This window comes from Salvelinus alpinus, chromosome 8, assembly GCF_045679555.1.
Source record: "Salvelinus alpinus chromosome 8, SLU_Salpinus.1, whole genome shotgun sequence".
Classification (NCBI taxonomy): Eukaryota; Metazoa; Chordata; class Actinopteri; order Salmoniformes; family Salmonidae; genus Salvelinus; species Salvelinus alpinus.
In genome coordinates, this window is record NC_092093.1 from 9,401,931 (window position 1) to 9,422,059 (window position 20,129).

Below are 20,129 nucleotides of genomic sequence, written 5' to 3' on the forward strand. Positions count from 1 at the left end.
ACACAGACAGGCTGCTGCAGTACTATACACAGACAGGCTGCTGCAGTACTATACACAGACAGGCTGCTGCAGTACTATACACAGACAGGCTGCTGCAGTACTGTACACAGACAGGCTGCTGCAGTACTATACACAGACAGACTGCTGCAGTACTATACACAGACAGGCTGCTGCAGTACTATACACAGACAGGCTGCTGCAGTACTATACACAGACAGGCTGCTGCAGTACTGTACACAGACAGGCTGCTGCAGTACTATACACAGACAGACTGCTGCAGTACTATACACAGACAGGCTGCTGCAGTACTATACACAGACAGGCTGCTGCAGTACTGTACACAGACAGGCTGCTGCAGTACTATACACAGACAGGCTGCTGCAGTACTATACACAGACAGGCTGCTGCAGTACTATACACAGACAGGCTGCTGCAGTACTATACACAGACAGGCTGCTGCAGCCCAACAACTAGAATATATTATGGATGGTTTTTATAATTCTATGGATCCAAAGAACAATAGGTAGTATATAAAGGTAGTATATAAAGCAGTGCCATGTTGAGTCACATTGAGTAACACACTACCCACCTTCAAAAGCAACAGTCTTATCAGCAGACACCGAGTCCTTCAATCCAGAGGAGGCATCTAACCACTCAACATGTTTTACAGAGCAGATCACTGATTAATGATCATTGTTGACGTACAGACACTTCAGAAAGCGAGGTGTGAGGGTCAGAGACGCCCCCAGCTCTGAGAACGCTCGTCTCCATCTGTGTGAACAGAGATATTGTTCTAACACCAGATGTAGTGTAGTCTGATGTGTGAACAGAGTGACAGAGCTTTGGCAATGTTAACACATGTTTCCCATGCCAATAAAGCCCCTTGAATTGAATTGAAATTGAATTGAGAGAGAGACAGAGAGAGAGACAGAGACAGAGAGAGAGAGAGAGAGAGAGAGACATATATAATATGACATTTGTAATGTCTTTATTGTTTTGAAACTTCTGTATGTGTATTGTTTACTGTTACTTTTTATTGTTTATTTCACTTTTGTATATTATCTACCTCACTTGCTTTGGCAATGTTAACACATGTTTCCCATGCCAATAAAGCCCCTTGAATTGAATTGAATTGAGAGAGAGAGAGAGAGAGAGAGAGAGAGAGAGAGAGAGAGAGAGAGAGAGAGAGAGAGAGAGAGAGAGAGAGAGAGAGAGAGAGAGAGAGAGAGAGAGAGAGAGAGAGAGAGAGAGAGAGAGAGAGAGAGAGAGAGAGAGAGAGAGAGAGATTGTTGTATTGTTTATTTCACTTTTGTATAATATCTACCTCACTTGCTTTGGCAATGTTAACACATGTTTCCCATGCCAATAAAGCCCCTTGAATTGAATTGAATTGAATTGAATTGAGAGAGAGAGAGAGAGAGAGAGAGAGAGAGAGAGAGAGAGAGAGAGAGAGAGAGGGGGGGTCCTGTGCAGAGCCTGACACCAGATGGTCATTGTTTCATCATCACCTAGGTGTCAGATACACACTGATTGCTGTTGATTAGGAGAAAGACTCCTCCTACTGTATTATCAACAGAACTTCTTCTGTGTAGCACCATTATTCTCCATGTTATATGTAAAATTCTCCCCAACTACAGAAATTGTCTTCTTTCCTTTAGGTTTGTTCTTCCATGACCACTGCTACAGTAAGTAAGGTAACGCTTTTACATCATGGTTTTCTATTTCAGCCATATTATCCATTTAGACCAGAGGTCATGAAGGAAAGGTGATGAGGAGATGAGGATAGGGAGCTATTGTGACAGGACACTTGTAAAGCTCTAAACCTGTGGGATCCTCGGTTTCATGAAAAGTGACAGAGAAAAATGAGCATACGGGGACTCTGAGACTGATTGGCTGGAAGATCCCAGATTGGGAGTGTCCTTGTCTGGGAATCAGGTGGGGGTGATGTTCTCACACTGGGGGATGTGTGTGTGTGTGTGTGTGTGTGTGTGTGTGTGTGTGTGTGTGTGTGTGTGTGTGTGTGTGTGTGTGTGTGTGTGTGTGTGTGTGTGTTGTGACAAACACAAGACACACGTTAGATAAGTGGCGCAGGGGCAAGTGAGGACATGATGCCACCACCACCGAAACAGCCAACATTGTTCCAAGTGAGTGTACACACACACACACGCACACGCACTCGCACACGCACACGCACACACACACACACACACACACACACACACACACACACACACACACACACACACACACACACCCCTCCTTTCCCAACAGTGAGAGACATTGATGACATTGACAGGAGCGCTTGTTGATACGCAGAGGTTAGTCTCGGTGGGTATTAGTTTGTACTACAGATCAGCTTTCCCACGACAGACTCATAAAGGCATGTTATGACATGTTGTGACTGACTGGTTGAGTGGACATTAGTCATACGACATCCTATTCCTCTGGATGATTCATGTCTTACAGTCTATTATACTATATCCCAGTGGTTGATTCATGTCATGCATTGTGTCATCTGTCATGATTGGTGAGGTGATGAAATCTAAAGCCTCTGTATTGATTGTATTGTATAATTAAATTTACATTTAGTAGACACTTTTCCAGAGCTTACAGTATAATAACATCTTGATTGTAATCTCACTAGATGGTCAACAGGCAGGCAATCTAAATACAATACAGGTCATCAGAATAGACTTGAATAGAATACTTTGTTGTCTGATCTCTTTGCATTCTCATACAGCTTAACCACACAGTCAGTTATGCAGAGAGAGAGAGAGAGAGAGAGAGAGAGAGAGAGAGAGAGAGAGAGAGAGAGAGAGAGATGAGAGGAGAAAGAGAAAAGAGAGAAAGAGAGAGAGAGAGAGAGAGAGAGAGAGAGAGAGAGAGAGAGAGAGAGAGAGAGAGAGAGAGAGAGCCTACGGGTCAAAGCTGGGAAGCTGCAGTGACTAGACAGAAGGAGACTCCTTTTACCAGTGCACAGGGGCAGCGGGTATCCTAGCGTTTAAGAGTGTTGGGCCAGTAACTGAAAGGCCAGGACCTCAGTTAACACACCTGACTCCAACAAGAATGTAATTTGATTAAATCAGCTGTGTTTGCTAGGGATGGAGAAAAAGCGTGACACCAATCAGGCCCTCGAGGACTGGAGTTGCCCACCCCTACACTAGACGAAAGAAATCCCAGGCCAGGAACATTATCTGTAAACTTCCTGTGTGGAACACATTTTGACTGCATTTAGAAGCACTTCCTATACATTTATAAAAGCTTGTAATGAGACGATATGCTTGGTTATAAATGTTTATAGCAAGTATGATAATATATAAGGATATTCTAACATTATGGGGGGATAGTCTCCATTATAAAGGTGCATTATAGAGGTGCTGACTTGCTGCACCCTCGACAACTACTGTGATTATTATTATTTGACCACACTAGTCATTTATGAACATTTGAACATCTTGGCCATGTTCTGTTATAATCTCCACCCGGCACAAGCCAGTAGAGGACTGATCACCCCTCAGAGCCTGGTTCCTCTCTAGGTTTCTTCCTAGGTTTTGGCCTTTCTAGGGAGTTTTTCCTAGCCACCGTGCTTCTACACCTGCATTGCTTGCTGTTTGGGGTTTTAGGCTGGGTTTCTGTGCAGCACTTTGAGATATCAGCTGATGTAAGAAGGGCTTTATAAATTGATTTGATTTGATAAAGCAGCATTAGTAACAATGGTCACTTCCTGTTCAATAGAAAGTAAATACCTCATGTGGGTTTCCTGTCTGCTGGTTATGTCATCATACCTGTCTGTACGGGTCATTAATTATAAAAAATGTTACCTTTGGGATATGACAACAAAACTTTCCCTAAAATATCTCCCTCTTTTCAACTAAGTTATGCTCAAAAAGTCATTAATCATGGTTTCATCTTAACCAATGATGTCATTGGTGTCAAACGTCATTCCTGGCAGTCCACGGCAGTGGCTGTCTCAAGGCAAAGGATGCTTCCTATACAGTACACTACTGAGCTCTATAGAGGAAAAGGATGCTTCCTATACAGTACACTACTGAGCTCTATAGAGGAAAAGGATGCTTCCTATACAGTGCACTACTGAGCTCTATAGAGGAAAAGGATGCTTCCTATACAGTACACTACTGAGCTCTATAGAGGAAAAGGATGCTTCCTATACAGTACTGAGCTCTATAGAGGAAAAGGATGCTTCCTATACAGTGCACTACTGAGCTCTATAGAGGAAAAGGATGCTTCCTATACAGTGCACTACTGAGCTCTATAGAGGAAAAGGATGCCGTTTTGGGGACGTGGGCGAAGACAAGACGCCACGGCAAATCAAATCAAATTTTATTTGTCACGTACACATGGTTAGCAGATGTTAATGCGAGTGTAGCGAAATGCTTTGTGCTTCTAGTTCCGACAATGCAGTAATAACCAACAAGTAATCTAACCTAACAATTCCCCCAACAACTACCTAATATACAAACAAATCTAAAAGGGGTGAATGAGAATATGTACATATAAATATATGGATGAACGATGGCCGAGCGGCATAAGGAAGGTGCAGTAGATGGTATAAAATACAGTATATACATGTGATATGAGTAATGTAAGATATGTAAACATGATTAAAGTGACATTATTTCAAGAGGAATTGTTTAAAGTGACTTGTGATCCATTTGTTAAAGTGGCCAGTGATTTGGTCTCCATGTAGGCAGCAGCCTCTCTGAATTAGTGATGGCTGTTTAGCAGTCTGAGTTGGAGGCGTGCATGGCCACGCAGTCGTGGGTGAACAGGGAGTACAGGAGGGGGCTGAGAACGCACCCTTGTGGGGCCCCAGTGTTGAGGGTCAGCGAAGTGGAGATGTTGTTTCATACCTTCACCACCTGGGGACGGCCCGTCAGAAAGTCCAGGACCCAATTGCACAGGGCGGGATTGAGACCCAGCTTGATGATGAGCTCGGAGGGTACTATGGTGTTGAATGCTGAGCTGTAGTCAATGAACAGCATTCTTACATAGGTATTCTTCTTGCCCAGATGGGTTAGGGCAGTGTGCACTGTGATGGCGATTGCATCGTCTGTGGATCTATTGGGGCGGTATGCAAATTGCAGTGGGTCTAGGGTGGCCGGTAAGGTGGAGGTGATATGATCCTTGACTAGTCTCTCAAAGCACTTCATGATGACAGAAGTGAGTGCTACGGAGCGGTAGTCATTTAGTTCAGTTATCTTTGCCTTCTTGGGTACAGGAACAATGGTAGCCATCTTGAAGCATGTGGGGACAACAGACTGGGATAGGAAGCGATTGAATATGTCCGTAAACACACCAGCCGGCACCAATGATAACGTCCTACACTCTGACAGAATGCAGTGATCGGACCAGGCACACTGCTTTACACGAGGCAGTACTTCTTCACCGAGTGACTGGGGAAGTTTTATGGCCCTTAATCACTCCTCTTCTTACTACACCTTGAGTACCTGCACAGGTGAGTAGTCCTGCTATTCTCAATGAGACTGCTGGGGGAAGACAGAGTTCCTATGGAGGTCTGTGTCATGCACGCACACACACAGTCATATACTTAATCTGGCTAGCATAAGCATTAGCCTCCTACCATGGAAACTAATGGAGAATGATGCTATCACTATTGCCCCTTGTTGCTGCACGCTCTTCTCCCCAGCTCTCACCAGACAGGCTGGGCAGGCTGAGTAAAGTGTAATCCATCCAAAGCGGGTAGAACAGAGAGTCACCGCAGCACAGCCAGTCTGACAGGTAGCACACCTCACTGGAGAGGGAGGGAGGGAGGGCGAAGGAGGGAGGGCGGGAGGGAGGGAGGGAGGGAGGGAGGGAGGGAGGGAGGGAGGGAGGGCGAAGGAGGCAGAGCAGCTTATTTTAGAAAGGTTTCATTTCAATGTCATTTTCCATTTAAAAAGTAGGCAGTTACATTAAAAGTACTACATTGGATAATGACTGTACGTGCAGGGGTGAAACAGTGATCAGAGACATACACAATTACAAGGGCAAACAACCACAATATGTAGAGTATAGTCCGTCACACACTTCTTAATGAATGGTAGACTTGAGACATCAGACACTGTGGGAGGAGAAGGCTGAGGCTGGGAAGTTTGAACAGAGAACCCTGGGTAAATATGGCAACATCCGCATTGACTAACACTGAGACTGACATGTACGTACGAGGGGATGAGTGGAGGCCACCGGGCTTTCCTGTCCTGCCCAGGGAAGGGAACCCGTCTCTGGGTAAACATAAACCAAATCCCCTGTCGTCTGAATAAATCACCCAGGACTAAAAACACCCTGGTTTTGAACCAATCCAGTGTTGTTAGGCTATTGTACTGGTAAGGGGCTGGAATCCCAGTGTTGTTAGGCTATTGTACTGGTAAGGGGCTGGAATCCCAGTGTTGTTAGGCTATTGTACTGGTAAGGGGCTGGAATCCCAGTGTTGTTAAGCTATTGTACTGGTAAGGGGCTGGAATCCCAGTGTTGTTAGGCTATTGTACTGGTAAGGGGCTGGAATCCCAGTGTTGTTGGGCTATTGTACTGGTAAGGGGCTGGAATCCCAGTGTTGTTAAGCTATTGTACTGGTAAGGGGCTGGAATCCCAGTGCCGTTAGGCTATTGTACTGGTAAGGGGCTGGAATCCCAGTGTTGTTAGGCTATTGTACTGGTAAGGGGCTGGAATCCCAGTGTTGTTAGGCTATTGTACTGGTAAGGGGCTGGAATCCCAGTGTCGTTAGGCTATTGTACTGGTAAGGGGCTGGAATCCCAGTGTCGTTAGGCTATTGTACTGGTAAGGGGCTGGAATCCCAGTGTTATTGGGCTATTGTACTGGTAAGGGGCTGGAATCCCAGTGTTGTTAGGCTATTGTACTGGTAAGGGGCTGGAATCCCAGTGTTGTTAAGCTATTGTACTGGTAAGGGGCTGGAATCCCAGTGTCGTTAGGCTATTGTACTGGTAAGGGGCTGGAATCCCAGTGTTGTTGGGCTATTGTACTGGTAAGGGGCTGGAATCCCAGTGTCGTTAGGCTATTGTACTGGTAAGGGGCTGGAATCCCAGTGTTGTTGGGCTATTGTACTGGTAAGGGGCTGGAATCCCAGTGTTGTTGGGCTATTGTACTGGTAAGGGGCTGGAATCCCAGTGTTGTTGGGCTATTGTACTGGTAAGGGGCTGGAATCCCAGTGTTGTTAGGCTATTGTACTGGTAAGGGGCTGGAATCCCAGTGTTGTTGGGCTATTGTACTGGTAAGGGGCTGGAATCCCAGTGTTGTTAGGCTATTGTACTGGTAAGGGGCTGGAATCCCAGTGTTGTTAAGCTATTGTACTGGTAACGGGCTGGAATCCCAGTGTTGTTAAGCTATTGTACTGGTAACGGGCTGGAATCCCAGTGTTGTTAAGCTATTGTACTGGTAAGGGGCTGGAATCCCAGTGTCGTTAGGCTATTGTACTGGTAACGGGCTGGAATCCCAGTGTTGTTAAGCTATTGTACTGGTAAGGGGCTGGAATCCCAGTGTTGTTAAGCTATTGTACTGGTAAGGGGCTGGAATCCCAGTGTTGTTAGGCTATTGTACTGGTAAGGGGCTGGAATCCCAGTGTTGTTAAGCTATTGTACTGGTAAGGGGCTGGAATCCCAGTGTTGTTAAGCTATTGTACTGGTAAGGGGCTGGAATCCCAGTGTTGTTAGGCTATTGTACTGGTAAGGGGCTGGAATCCCAGTGTTGTTAGGCTATTGTACTGGTAAGGGGCTGGAATCCCAGTGTTGTTAGGCTATTGTACTGGTAAGGGGCTGGAATCCCAGTGTTGTTAGGCTATTGTACTGGTAAGGGGCTGGAATCCCAGTGTTGTTAAGCTATTGTACTGGTAAGGGGCTGGAATCCCAGTGTTGTTAGGCTATTGTACTGGTAAGGGGCTGGAATCCCAGTGTTGTTAAGCTATTGTACTGGTAAGGGGCTGCAATCCCAGTGTTGTTAAGCTATTGTACTGGTAAGGGGCTGGAATCCCAGTGTTGTTAAGCTATTGTACTGGTAAGGGGCTGGAATCCCAGTGTTGTGAATGTGTGTAGATAGATATACAGAAGCCCTGTACACACATACGCCTACGCTCTCTGTAAACAATTTGTCTACTAAAAAACTAAATCTCTTAATCCTTGACATAACATTGGCTACAGATCTAGGATCTTAATTTGATCCGAATTGCTACAGAAGGAAAACAATCCTGAAGCAACATGAAATGTGATTTATTACGTGAAGTATAATTAACTGACATTTTCTGCTACGTTTGTTGTGAGGGCATATCAAGTCTGAAATGTAAAAGTGGAAATTACAAACTTCAGAAGCCTTTTCAAACTTTAAATACACTACAAGTTTTACATTTCCTGGGGTGATCAAATTAAGATCCTACACCTGTATGGCCCAATGTGTCCCATTGGGATTGAACACAGGTCTACTGTGCACCAAAACACTGTGCTATCCTGATGAGCTAAAGCCTAACATGACGACAAGCTGTATGTTGTCTGGATGTAAGGTACCGTCTGGGAACGATGACGTCATCACACGTTAATATTTCAGAATCCTCACCCGTCTCCTCTAAAGCTTCTATTGTCAATGTTGATACGCCAGACCTAAAGGCCCGGAGGCTCAGTGATCTGGTACGAACAAGTCCCAATCTGGTGCTGGGACGATGCCCTCTGAGACGTTGAGGCGCAGTTGCATTATCTGTATAAAGAGAATGTAGAGCTTTCTTTTTGGGTGAGAGTGCAGTTCTTTAGAATACCGATGACTGATGTTACCGACAGACTACACTGGACTAGAAAAGCCTGACAAACACAGTCAGAATGGAGACAAAAGAAGACAGGGAAGGAGGAGGGAGAAAGAGAGAGAGAAATAGAGAAGGATTATTAGAAATTGTGAGGGAGGAAATGTATTTTGTGAAAGAGAGAGAGAGATTATCGGAAATAAAGAAAAACGTTGAAGAGAACAATAGATTACAAAGATGGCAGTTAGAAGTGTATTTGAATACACAAGGCAAGCTCAGGTGACTTGAGAGAGAGATGGTGTTAGTCTCCACAATTCAGAGGTTAAATGCCTACTCTTCGCAGATGACCTATGCCTGCTGTCACCCACAGCACATGGCCTACAGCAGAGCCTGGACCTGCTAGAGCAGTACTGCCAGACCTGGGCCCTGGCAGTAAACCCCAAAAAGAGTAAAATAATGATTTTCCAGAGAAGATCCAGATCTCAGGGAATTAGACCAAAGTTCTTAAATCGGTACACAATATATAGAGCACTGTACATACTACAATTACTTAGGTTTAAAAATAAGCTCAACTGGACACCTTAATGAGGCAGTGAATGAACTGAGAAAGAAAGCACGCAGGGCATTCAATGCCGTTAAAAAACAAATTCAAATTGAAATACCTATTCAAATTTGGCTAAAACTAATTGAATATGTCATTGAACCAATTGCACTTTATGGCAGCGAGGTGTGGGGTCCACTTGCAAAACAAGATTTCATCAAATGGAACAAACATCCCATTGAAACCCTGCATGCAGAGTTCTGTAAGATTCTCCTACATGTCCAGAGGAAAACTACAAACAATGCATGCAGGGCAGAATTAGGCCAATATCCACTAATAATAAAAACTCAAAAAAGTGCAATGAAGTTTTGGAAACATCTAAAATACATTGACCCCCTCTCATATCATTACCAAGCCCTGCAATGCCAAGAGCTGAGCAAAGAAAAGAGTCCCCTCATCCAGCTGGTCCTGGGGCTGAGTTCACAAACTTGTTCTACTAACACACTGAAGCCTCAGGACCAGACCATTCAGTCAATCAGAATAAAACAAATTACAACACAGTCAAAACAAAACTATATTGCTTATTGGGAAACACAAGCACAAACACAAAGCAAAATGCAGTGCTATCTGGCCCTAAATCGACAGTACACTGTGGCTAAATATTTTACCATGGTTACTGATCAAAACCTTAGAAAAACCTTGACAAAGTACAGGCTCAGTGAGCACAGCCATGTCATTGAGAAGGGTAGACACAGGAAAACCTGGCTCCCTGTAGAGGGAAGGCTGTGCAACCACTGCACAACAGCAGAACCTGAGACGGAGCTGCATTTCCTGACAAAATGTCAAAAATATAAAACAATTAGAGAGTGTCATTTTCCCAAATTTGAAACCCTTATTCAAGGTTTCAAAGACCTCTCTGATGAGAGTAGGCTGATGAGAGTAGGCTAGTCCTGTTGGGGGAGGACGCAGAGAGCTGTGGGTTGGCAGCGCACATTGCTGCCTGCCATAAGATGAGGGACAGTGTCTGACAGACCAATCAACCTGCACATGTCCTCTATGACATTATTATTGTTATTGTTCAATGTATGTGTCACAATTCGTGTGTGTAGGTGGCAGGGAAGTCAGGTGCAGGAGAATTAAACTTGGTAAAATGGAGTAATTTAATAAAACAAAACATAACTCCAAAAACCATAAATACAAATGAAACAAATTGGGTACGAGGACCCGTCGCGCACAAAATACAAACAACACTGAACATAAAACGACACTGAACATAAAACAATCTCTGACAAAGACATGATGGGAAACAGAGGGTTAAATACACAACAGGTAATGAATGGGATTGAAACCAGGTGTGTAGGAAGACAAGACAAAACCAATGGAAAATGAAAAATGGATCAATGATGGCTAGAAGACCGGTGACGTCGACCGCCGAGCACCGCCCGAACAAGGAGAGGCATCGACTTCGGCAGAAGTCATGACAGTATGGTTGTTTTGACCCTTGGTTATTGTTGTTACTGTTGTCCCGTTGACAATTTGGATTCTTATTATTTTCATATTGTACATATCCAAAGTAAGCTTTGGCAATATGTACATTTTTACGTCATGCCAATAAAGCAAATTGAATTGAATTGAATTGAGACAGAGAGACAGAGAGACAGAGAGACAGAGAGAGACAGACAGACAGACAGACAGGGAGAGAGACAGACAGACAGAGAGAGAGAGAGAGAGAGAGATAGACAGAGAGAGACAGAAAGACAGAGACAGAGAGACAGAGAAAGTGAGAGAGAGACAGAAAGCAGGAGAGAGAAAGTGAGAGAGAAACAGACAGACGGCGAAAGTGAGAGAGAGACAGAAAGCGGGAGAGAGCGTAACCTGTGTATATAGTATCTACAATAGTATGTACAATACAATAACCCACCCACTCATACTCAGTGAAGCAAGGAGATAGTTTAGAGATACAAATATACCTGAGACGAATATCAAACAGACACCCAGGGACACCTGCAACACGAAGGAGGGAGGTAAAGTTTTAGTTCACAGGATTTTCTCAATTCAAACTGGGAGATGAATACAACGACTTAATAAACAGTACCATGTGTCATCATGAGTCAAGACTACCGTCCCCACATGTTGATAGAAACTACTAAGACAATGAGCCAATTAGTGAATTGATTTATACACGTTTAATAGACATGATAGACTGGAAAGACAGACAGACAAACACACAGAGAGAGAGAGAGAGATTCTACCATAATATAATTCAGCTTTCACCCCTGCAGTGTCTACTCTTGAATGATCTAGAACATACGACACAGTCTCTTGACTGATCTAGAACATAAGACACAGTGTCTCTTGAATGATCTAGAACATAAGACACAGTGTCTCTTGACTGATCTAGAACATATGACACAGTGTCTCTTGACTGATCTAGAACATACGACACAGTGTCTCTTGACTGATCTAGAACATACGACACAGTGTCTCTTGACTGATCTAGAGCATATGACAGTGTCTCTTGACTGATCTAGAACATAAGACACAGTGTCTCTTGAATGATCTAGAACATACGACACAGTGTCTCTTGACTGATCTAGAACATATGACACAGTGTCTCTTGACTGATCTAGAACATATGACACAGTGTCTCTTGACTGATCTAGAGCATATGACAGTGTCTCTTGACTGATCTAGAACATAAGACACAGTGTCTCTTGAATGATCTACAGTGGGGAGAACAAGTATTTGATACACTGCCGATTTTGCAGGTTTTCCTACTTACAAAGCATGTAGAGGTCTGTAATTTTTATCATAGGTACACTTCAACTGTGAGAGACGGAATCTAAAACAAAAATCCAGAAAATCACATTGTATGATTTTTAAATAATTAATTTGCATTTTATTGCATGACATAAGTATTTGATCACCTACCAACCAGTAAGAATTCCGGCTCTCACAGACCTGTTAGTTTTTCTTTAAGAAGCCCTCCTGTTCTCCACTCATTACCTGTATTAACTGCACCTGTTTGAACTCGTTACCTGTATAAAAGACACCTGTCCACACACTCAATCAAACAGATTCCAACCTCTCCACAATGGCCAAGACCAGAGAGCTGTGTAAGGACATCAGGCATAAAATTGTAGACCTGCACAAGGCTGGGATGGGCTACAGGACAATAGGCAAGCAGCTTGGTGAGAAGGAAACAACTGTTGGCGCAATTATTAGAAAATGGAAGAAGTTCAAGATGACGGTCAATCACCCTCGGTCTGGGGCTCCATGCAAGATTTCACCTCGTGGGGCATCAATGATCATGAGGAAGGTGAGGGATCAGCCCAGAACTACACGGCAGGACCTGGTAAATGACCTGAAGAGAGCTGGGACCACAGTCTCAAAGAAAACCATTAGTAACACACTATGCCGTCATGGATTAAAATCCTGCAGCGCACGCAAGGTCCCCCTGCTTAAGCCAGTGCATGTCCAGGCCTGTCTGAAGTTTGCCAATGACCATCTGGATGATCCAGAGGAGGAATGGGAGAAGGTCATGTGGTCTGATGAGACAAAAATATAGCTTTTTGGTCTAACTCCACTCGCCGTGTTTGGAGGAAGAAGAAGTATGAGTACAACCCCAAGAACACCATCCCAACCGTGAAGCATGGAGGTGGAAACATCATTCTTTGGGGATGCTTTTCTGCAAAGGGGACAGGACGACTGCACCGTATTGAGGGGAGGATGGATGGGGCCATGTATCGCGAGATCTTGGCCAACAACCTCCTTCCCTCAGTAAGAGCATTGAAGATGGGTCGTGGCTGGGTCTTCCAGCATGACAACGACACGAAGCACACAGCCATGGCAACTAAGGAGTGGCTCCGTAAGAAGCATCTCAAGGTCCTGGAGTGGCCTAGCCAGTCTCCAGACCTGAACCCAATAGAAAATCTTTGGAGGGAGCTGAAACTCCGTATTGCCCAGCGACAGCCCCGAAACCTGAAGGATCTGGAGAAGATCTGTAGGGAGGAGTGGGCCAAAATCCCTGCTGCAGTGTGTGCAAACCTAGTCAAGAACTACAGGAAACGTATGATCTCTGTAATTGCAAACAAAGGTTTCTGTACCAAATATTAAGTTCTGCTTTTCTGATGTATCAAATACTTATGTCATGCAATAAAATGCAAATTAATTACTTAAAAATCATACAATGTGATTTTCTGGATTTTTGTTTTAGATTCCGTCTCTCATAGTTGAAGTGTACCTATGATAAAAATTACAGACCTCTACACGCTTTGTAAGTAGGAAAACCTGCAAAATCGGCAGTGTATCAAATACTTGTTCTCCCCACTGTAGAACATACGACACAGTGTCTCTTGACTGATCTAGAACATATGACACAGTGTCTCTTGACTGATCTAGAACATATGACACAGTGTCTCTTGACTGATCTAGAACATACGACACAGTGTCTCTTGACTGATCTAGAACATATGACACAGTGTCTCTTGACTGATCTAGAACATACGACACAGTGTCTCTTGACTGATCTAGAACATATGACACAGTGTCTCTTGACTGATCTAGAGCATATGACACAGTGTCTCTTGACTGATCTAGAACATAAGACACAGTGTCTCTTGACTGATCTAGAACATACGACACAGTGTCTCTTGACTGATCTAGAACATAAGACACAGTGTCTCTTGACTGATCTAGAACATATGACACAGTGTCTCTTGACTGATCTAGAACATACGACACAGTGTCTCTTGACTGATCTAGAACATACGACACAGTGTCTCTTGACTGATCTAGAACATATGACACAGTGTCTCTTGACTGATCTAGAACATATGACACAGTGTCTCTTGACTGATCTAGAGCATATGACACAGTGTCTCTTGACTGATCTGGAACATATGACAGTGTCTCTTGACTGATCTAGAACATATGACACAGTGTCTCTTGACTGATCTAGAACATAAGACAGTGTCTCTTGACTGATCTAGAACATATGACACAGTGTCTCTTGACTGATCTAGAACATAAGACAGTGTCTCTTGACTGATCTAGAACATACGACACAGTGTCTCTTGACTGATCTAGAACATAAGACAGTGTCTCTTGACTGATCTAGAACATAAGACACAGTGTCTCTTGACTGATCTAGAACATAAGACACAGTGTCTCTTGACTGATCTAGAACATAAGACACAGTGTCTCTTGACTCCTGCTCCTCGTAAAGTGACAGCAGAGTGGATAGGAGAGTTCCTGCCCTGTTCCTGCCCTGTCCCCATCGGGTTGCTACTCTGTTGCTCTGCTTAGCTCACAGCCTGCAAATGTCACACAGAGGGAATGCCCTTAGGATGTGATGAGGGTGTGTGTCTGGTGGGGGGAGGGGGTCCTAAGTCTCCTGAATCCCACTCCAAACCAACTCAACCCTGGGGCACTCACAGTCTAGTCCAGCAACCACCTCCTACCTACTAACCCGTCAATCTGGGGTAGGTGGGACTCCATAGAAAACAGAGACATGAACTCCTTTGAAAAAATACCCCAAACCCCTCAGGTGTATGTGTGGTCTGTCGGCTGGGGACTGACACAGTATGTATAGCTTAGCACTGAGCCGGGCAACAAGCATCACCTCGGAAAGATGTCGATCAATCATATCACATCACTATCAAAATATCACTATCAACCATCTCACTATCAACCATCTCACTATCAATCATATCACTATCAATCATATCACTATCAACCATATCACTATCAATCATATCACTATCACTATCAACCTTATCACTATCAACCATATCACTATCAACCATATCACTATCAACCATATCACTATCAATCATATCACTATCAATCACATCACTATCAACCATATCACTATCAATCATATCACTATCAACCATATCACTATCAACCATATCACTATCAACCATATCACTATCAATCATATCACTATCAACCATATCACTATCAATCATATCACTATCAACCATATCACTATCAATCATATCACTATCACTATCAACATTATCACTATCAACCATATCACTATCAACCATATCACTATCAATCATATCACTATCACTATCAACCTTATCACTATCAACCATATCACTATCAACCATATCACTATCAATCATATCACTATCAATCATATCACTATCAATCATATCACTATCAATCATATCACTATCACCATATCACTATCAATCATATCACTATCACTATCAACCTTATCACTATCAACCATATCACTATCAACCATATCACTATCAATCATATCACTATCAATCACATCACTATCAACCATATCACTATCAACCATATCACTATCAATCATATCACTATCAACCATATCACTATCAACCATATCACAACCAACTATATCACTATCAATCACGTCACTATCAATCATATCATATCACTATCAACCATATCACTATCAATCATATCACTATCAATCATATCACTATCAATCACATCACTATCAACTATATCACTATCAACCATATCACCATCAACTATATCACTACCAATCATATCACTATCAATCATATCACTATCAACCATATCACTATCAATCATATCACTATCAAAATATCACTATCAACCATATCACTATCAATCATATCACTATCAATCACATCACTATCAACCATATCACTATCAACCATATCACTATCAATCATATCACTATCAATCATATCACTATAAATCACATCACTATCAACTATATCACTATCAACCATATCACTATCAACTATATCACATCACTATCAATCATATCATATCACTATCAATCATATCAATATCAAAATATCACTATCAATCACATCACTATCAATCACATCACTATCAACCATATCACTATCAATCACATCACTATCAACCATATCACGATCAATCATATCACTATCAATCATATCACTATCAATCACATCACTATCAACCATATCACTATCAATCATATCACTATCAATCATATCACTATCAATCATATCACTATCAACCATATCACTATCAATCGCATCACTATCAGCCATATCACTATCAACCATATCACTATCAATCATATCACTATCAACCATATCACTATCAATCACATCACTATCAACCATATCACTATCAATCATATCACTATCAATCATACCACTATCAATCATATCACTATCAATCATATCACTATCAATCGCATCACTATCAACCGTATCACTATCAATCATATCACTATCAACCATATCACTATCAACCATATCACTATCAACCATATCACTATCAACCATATCACTATCAATCATATCACTATCAACCATATCACTATCAATCATATCACTATCAACTATATCACTATCAACTATATCACTATCAATCTGAACAGTAACACAAGTAAACAATATGGACGATTACACCGTAATATTTCATAATATTTCTTCATAGGTTACAGCGTCGGTATTGCTTCATTTGACATTTTTTTGGGGGGGCCGTCAAACCGAGCAGCAAGGTGTGAGTCTACGGGCCGCTGTGTGTGTGTGTGTGTAAAATGACAGAGCAGCGTGTTGAGTTCACACTGTATGTGAGTTGGTGTGGCGGTGATGGTGTGTTACACTGCTGTGAAGAGGAGGTCTCTGACAGAATAATAGAGCCCACGACGAAAGAGAGGAGGAGGTGGAGGTGTGAAACAGTCAGGAACCAGAGGGACCAGGCCCAGAGGCAATAGCCTGGGAGCGACCGACCAACACCTCCCCACATCTCAGGTCCTCTGAACGGGCACCGTAAACTACAGACACCTGCTGATCTTAAATCAGAACCAGCAGGGGGGTTAGAGCTGGGGATGGTAGAGGAGCTGGGAGGGCAGAGGAGAGGGGCTTTCCCAAGCAGGGGGCAGATTAGACGTGCACTGTCAGGTATCAACTCACACTCTTCTGCTTGTTTTAACGCCCCTGGAGCAGGACTGGAGTATAGGGGGGGGGGGGGGGGGGGGTTGACACAGGGGGAGGACAGGGGGAAGTAGGGGGGGGGGTCTGGGTTCACAGGCCTGGAGGGCTACAAATGGTCCACAGGACAGAGGGAAAGCCCCTGTTGAGAAAGTTAATGATGTTTGTTGAACTTTGACCTATAAACTAAGTGGTGTTACAGTATCAGGCCTATTCCTGCTCTGATGTGCTACAGGGGTGTTATGGTTCATACCAATTCTGTTTGGCGAAGAAGTTCTCTTGAACAAATGGGGTGGCAAGTAGCCTAGTGGTTAGCACGTTGGGCTAGTAACTGCGAGGTTGCAAGATCGAATCCCCAAGCAGATAAGGTAAAAATATATTGTTCTGCTCCTGAACAAGGCAGGCACTGTTCCCTGGTAGGCTGTCATTGTAAATAAGACTTTGTTCTTAACTAACTTGCCTAGTTAAATAATGGATAATAAATAAAAACAGGTATCTTTTCAAGTGAAAGTAACCCAGTAAATAAATATTTCCTGTGAAGCAGTGATGGAGCGCAGATAAGAGCTTTTAATAAAGGAGGCAAACCTGACTAACCGCTTCAATGGCTTTATATGCAACAACAGAACAGATGGAGAACGGAGAGACTATTTACAGGGAGTGTTGAGGCTGAGATACAGAAGAGAGGCGTGGGACAGAAAAAACATAATTATCTGGTACGCTCAACTGAAAAAACATTGTTAAATGGCACCGAGCTTCTCTTCAGGTATTATATCAGACAGCCTACTGTGACAGTAGAGATCAAAATAAAGGAGGCCTACATAGCCAAAGGGTGCTTCCCAAATGACATCCTATTCAGTGTAGTGCACATCTTTAGTAGATAGTAGTGGTGCACTACACTGAATGTACAAAACATTAAGAACACCTGCTCTTTCCATGACATAGACTGACCAGGTGAATCCAGTTGAAAGCTATGATCCCTCGTTGATGTCACCTGTTAAATCCACTTCAATCAGTGTAGTTGAAGGGGAGGAGACGGATTAAAGACAGATTTTTAAGCGTTGAGACAATTGAGACATGGATTGTGTATGTGTGCCATTCAGAGGATGAACGGGCAAGACAAAAGATTTAAGTGCCTTTGAACAAGGTATGGTAGTAGGTGCCAGGCACACCGGTTTGAGTGTGTGTGTGTGTGTGTGTGTGTGTGTGTGTGTGTATGTGTGTTTGTGTGGGGGGGGGGGGGGGTGCAACTCAATATTAAGAAGGTGGTCCAAATGTTTGGTATACTCGGTGTATATAAGGAATACTGTGCCGTTTGGGACACAAAGACAGAGAACTGTTATGATACAAACATTAGTGTAGCTTTGTCCAAAACTGTCTATTTAGTTAGTTATTAACGGATGGCATCGGCAGCCGCCCTGAGCACAATGTCATTTTGTCCTTGGCCTCAATCCCCATGACAACTGCGGGATTCAACGACTACCAAAAAATAATCACACACACACACAAGTAAAACAAGTTCTATCAACAAACTAGCTAAATCATACCCTCATTGAGCCTATGTTAATTGGGGGTTCAAACCCTTCCAACCCTCTTTAAGTCCTTATCAGTTCCTGCTGTGTTAAATACCAACAGTAGACTAGCAGCTCTAAAGCTAACAGCCACAGGGAACCTAACAGTGCTGATATTATGTCGATGAAACAGACACGTGGGTTTTGCCTACAGAACAAAGTGAGAGGTGCTCAGTCTTATGAAACGGCGCGCATCCTAAATAGCACCCGATTCCCTACATAGTGCACTAGTTGGCCCCTGGTCAATAGGGCTCTGATTAACAGTAGTGCACTACATACGGAATAGGATGCCATAGGGCTCTAGTCAACACTATATAGGGAATAGGGTGCCATAGAGCTCTGATCAACAGCTGTGCCCTACATAGGGAATAGGGTGCCATAGGGCTCTGGTTAAAAGTAGTGTACTATATAGGGAATATGGTGCCATTTGGGAGACATACTTTATCTCTGGATCCCCTGGGGGAGATAAGCTCAGTACTGAACGGATGCAAAACGACCATCAGCTCAGTACAGAACGGATGCAAAACGACCACACCGAGAGGACAGTTTGGACAGAAAACATTTCCTGACAGAAAATATATTGCATAACGAAATCACAAAGTGCTGCCCTGACTGACCCACCAGTAGTTATATAATCTAGATCAGTGGAGGCTGGTGAGGGGAGGACGGCTCATAATAATGGATGGAACGGAGTCAATGGAGTGGTATCAACCACATCAAAGAGGTGGTTTCCATGGTTTCCATGTGGTTGATACCACTCCACTGACTCCATTCCATCCATTATTATGAGTCGTCCTCCCCTCACCAGCCTCCACTGATCTAGACCCTATGACACAGTGTCTATCTAGACCCTATGACACAGTGTCTATCTAGACCCTATGACACAGTGTCTATCTAGACCATATGACACAGTGTCTATCTAGACCCTATGACACAGTGTCTATCTAGACCCTATGACACAGTGTCTATCTAGACCCTATGACACAGTGTCTATCTAGACCCTATGACACAGTGTCTATCTAGACCCTATGACACAGTGTCTATCTAGACCATATGACACAGTGTCTATCTAGACCATATGACACAGTGTCTATCTAGACCCTATGACACAGTGTCTATCTAGACCCTATGACACAGTGTCTATCTAGACCATATGACACAGTGTCTATCTAGACCATATGACACAGTGTCTATCTAGACCCTATGACACAGTGTCTATCTAGACCATATGACACAGTGTCTATCTAGACCCTATGACACAGTGTCTATCTAGACCCTATGACACAGTGTCTATCTAGACCCTATGACACAGTGTCTATCTAGACCCTATGACACAG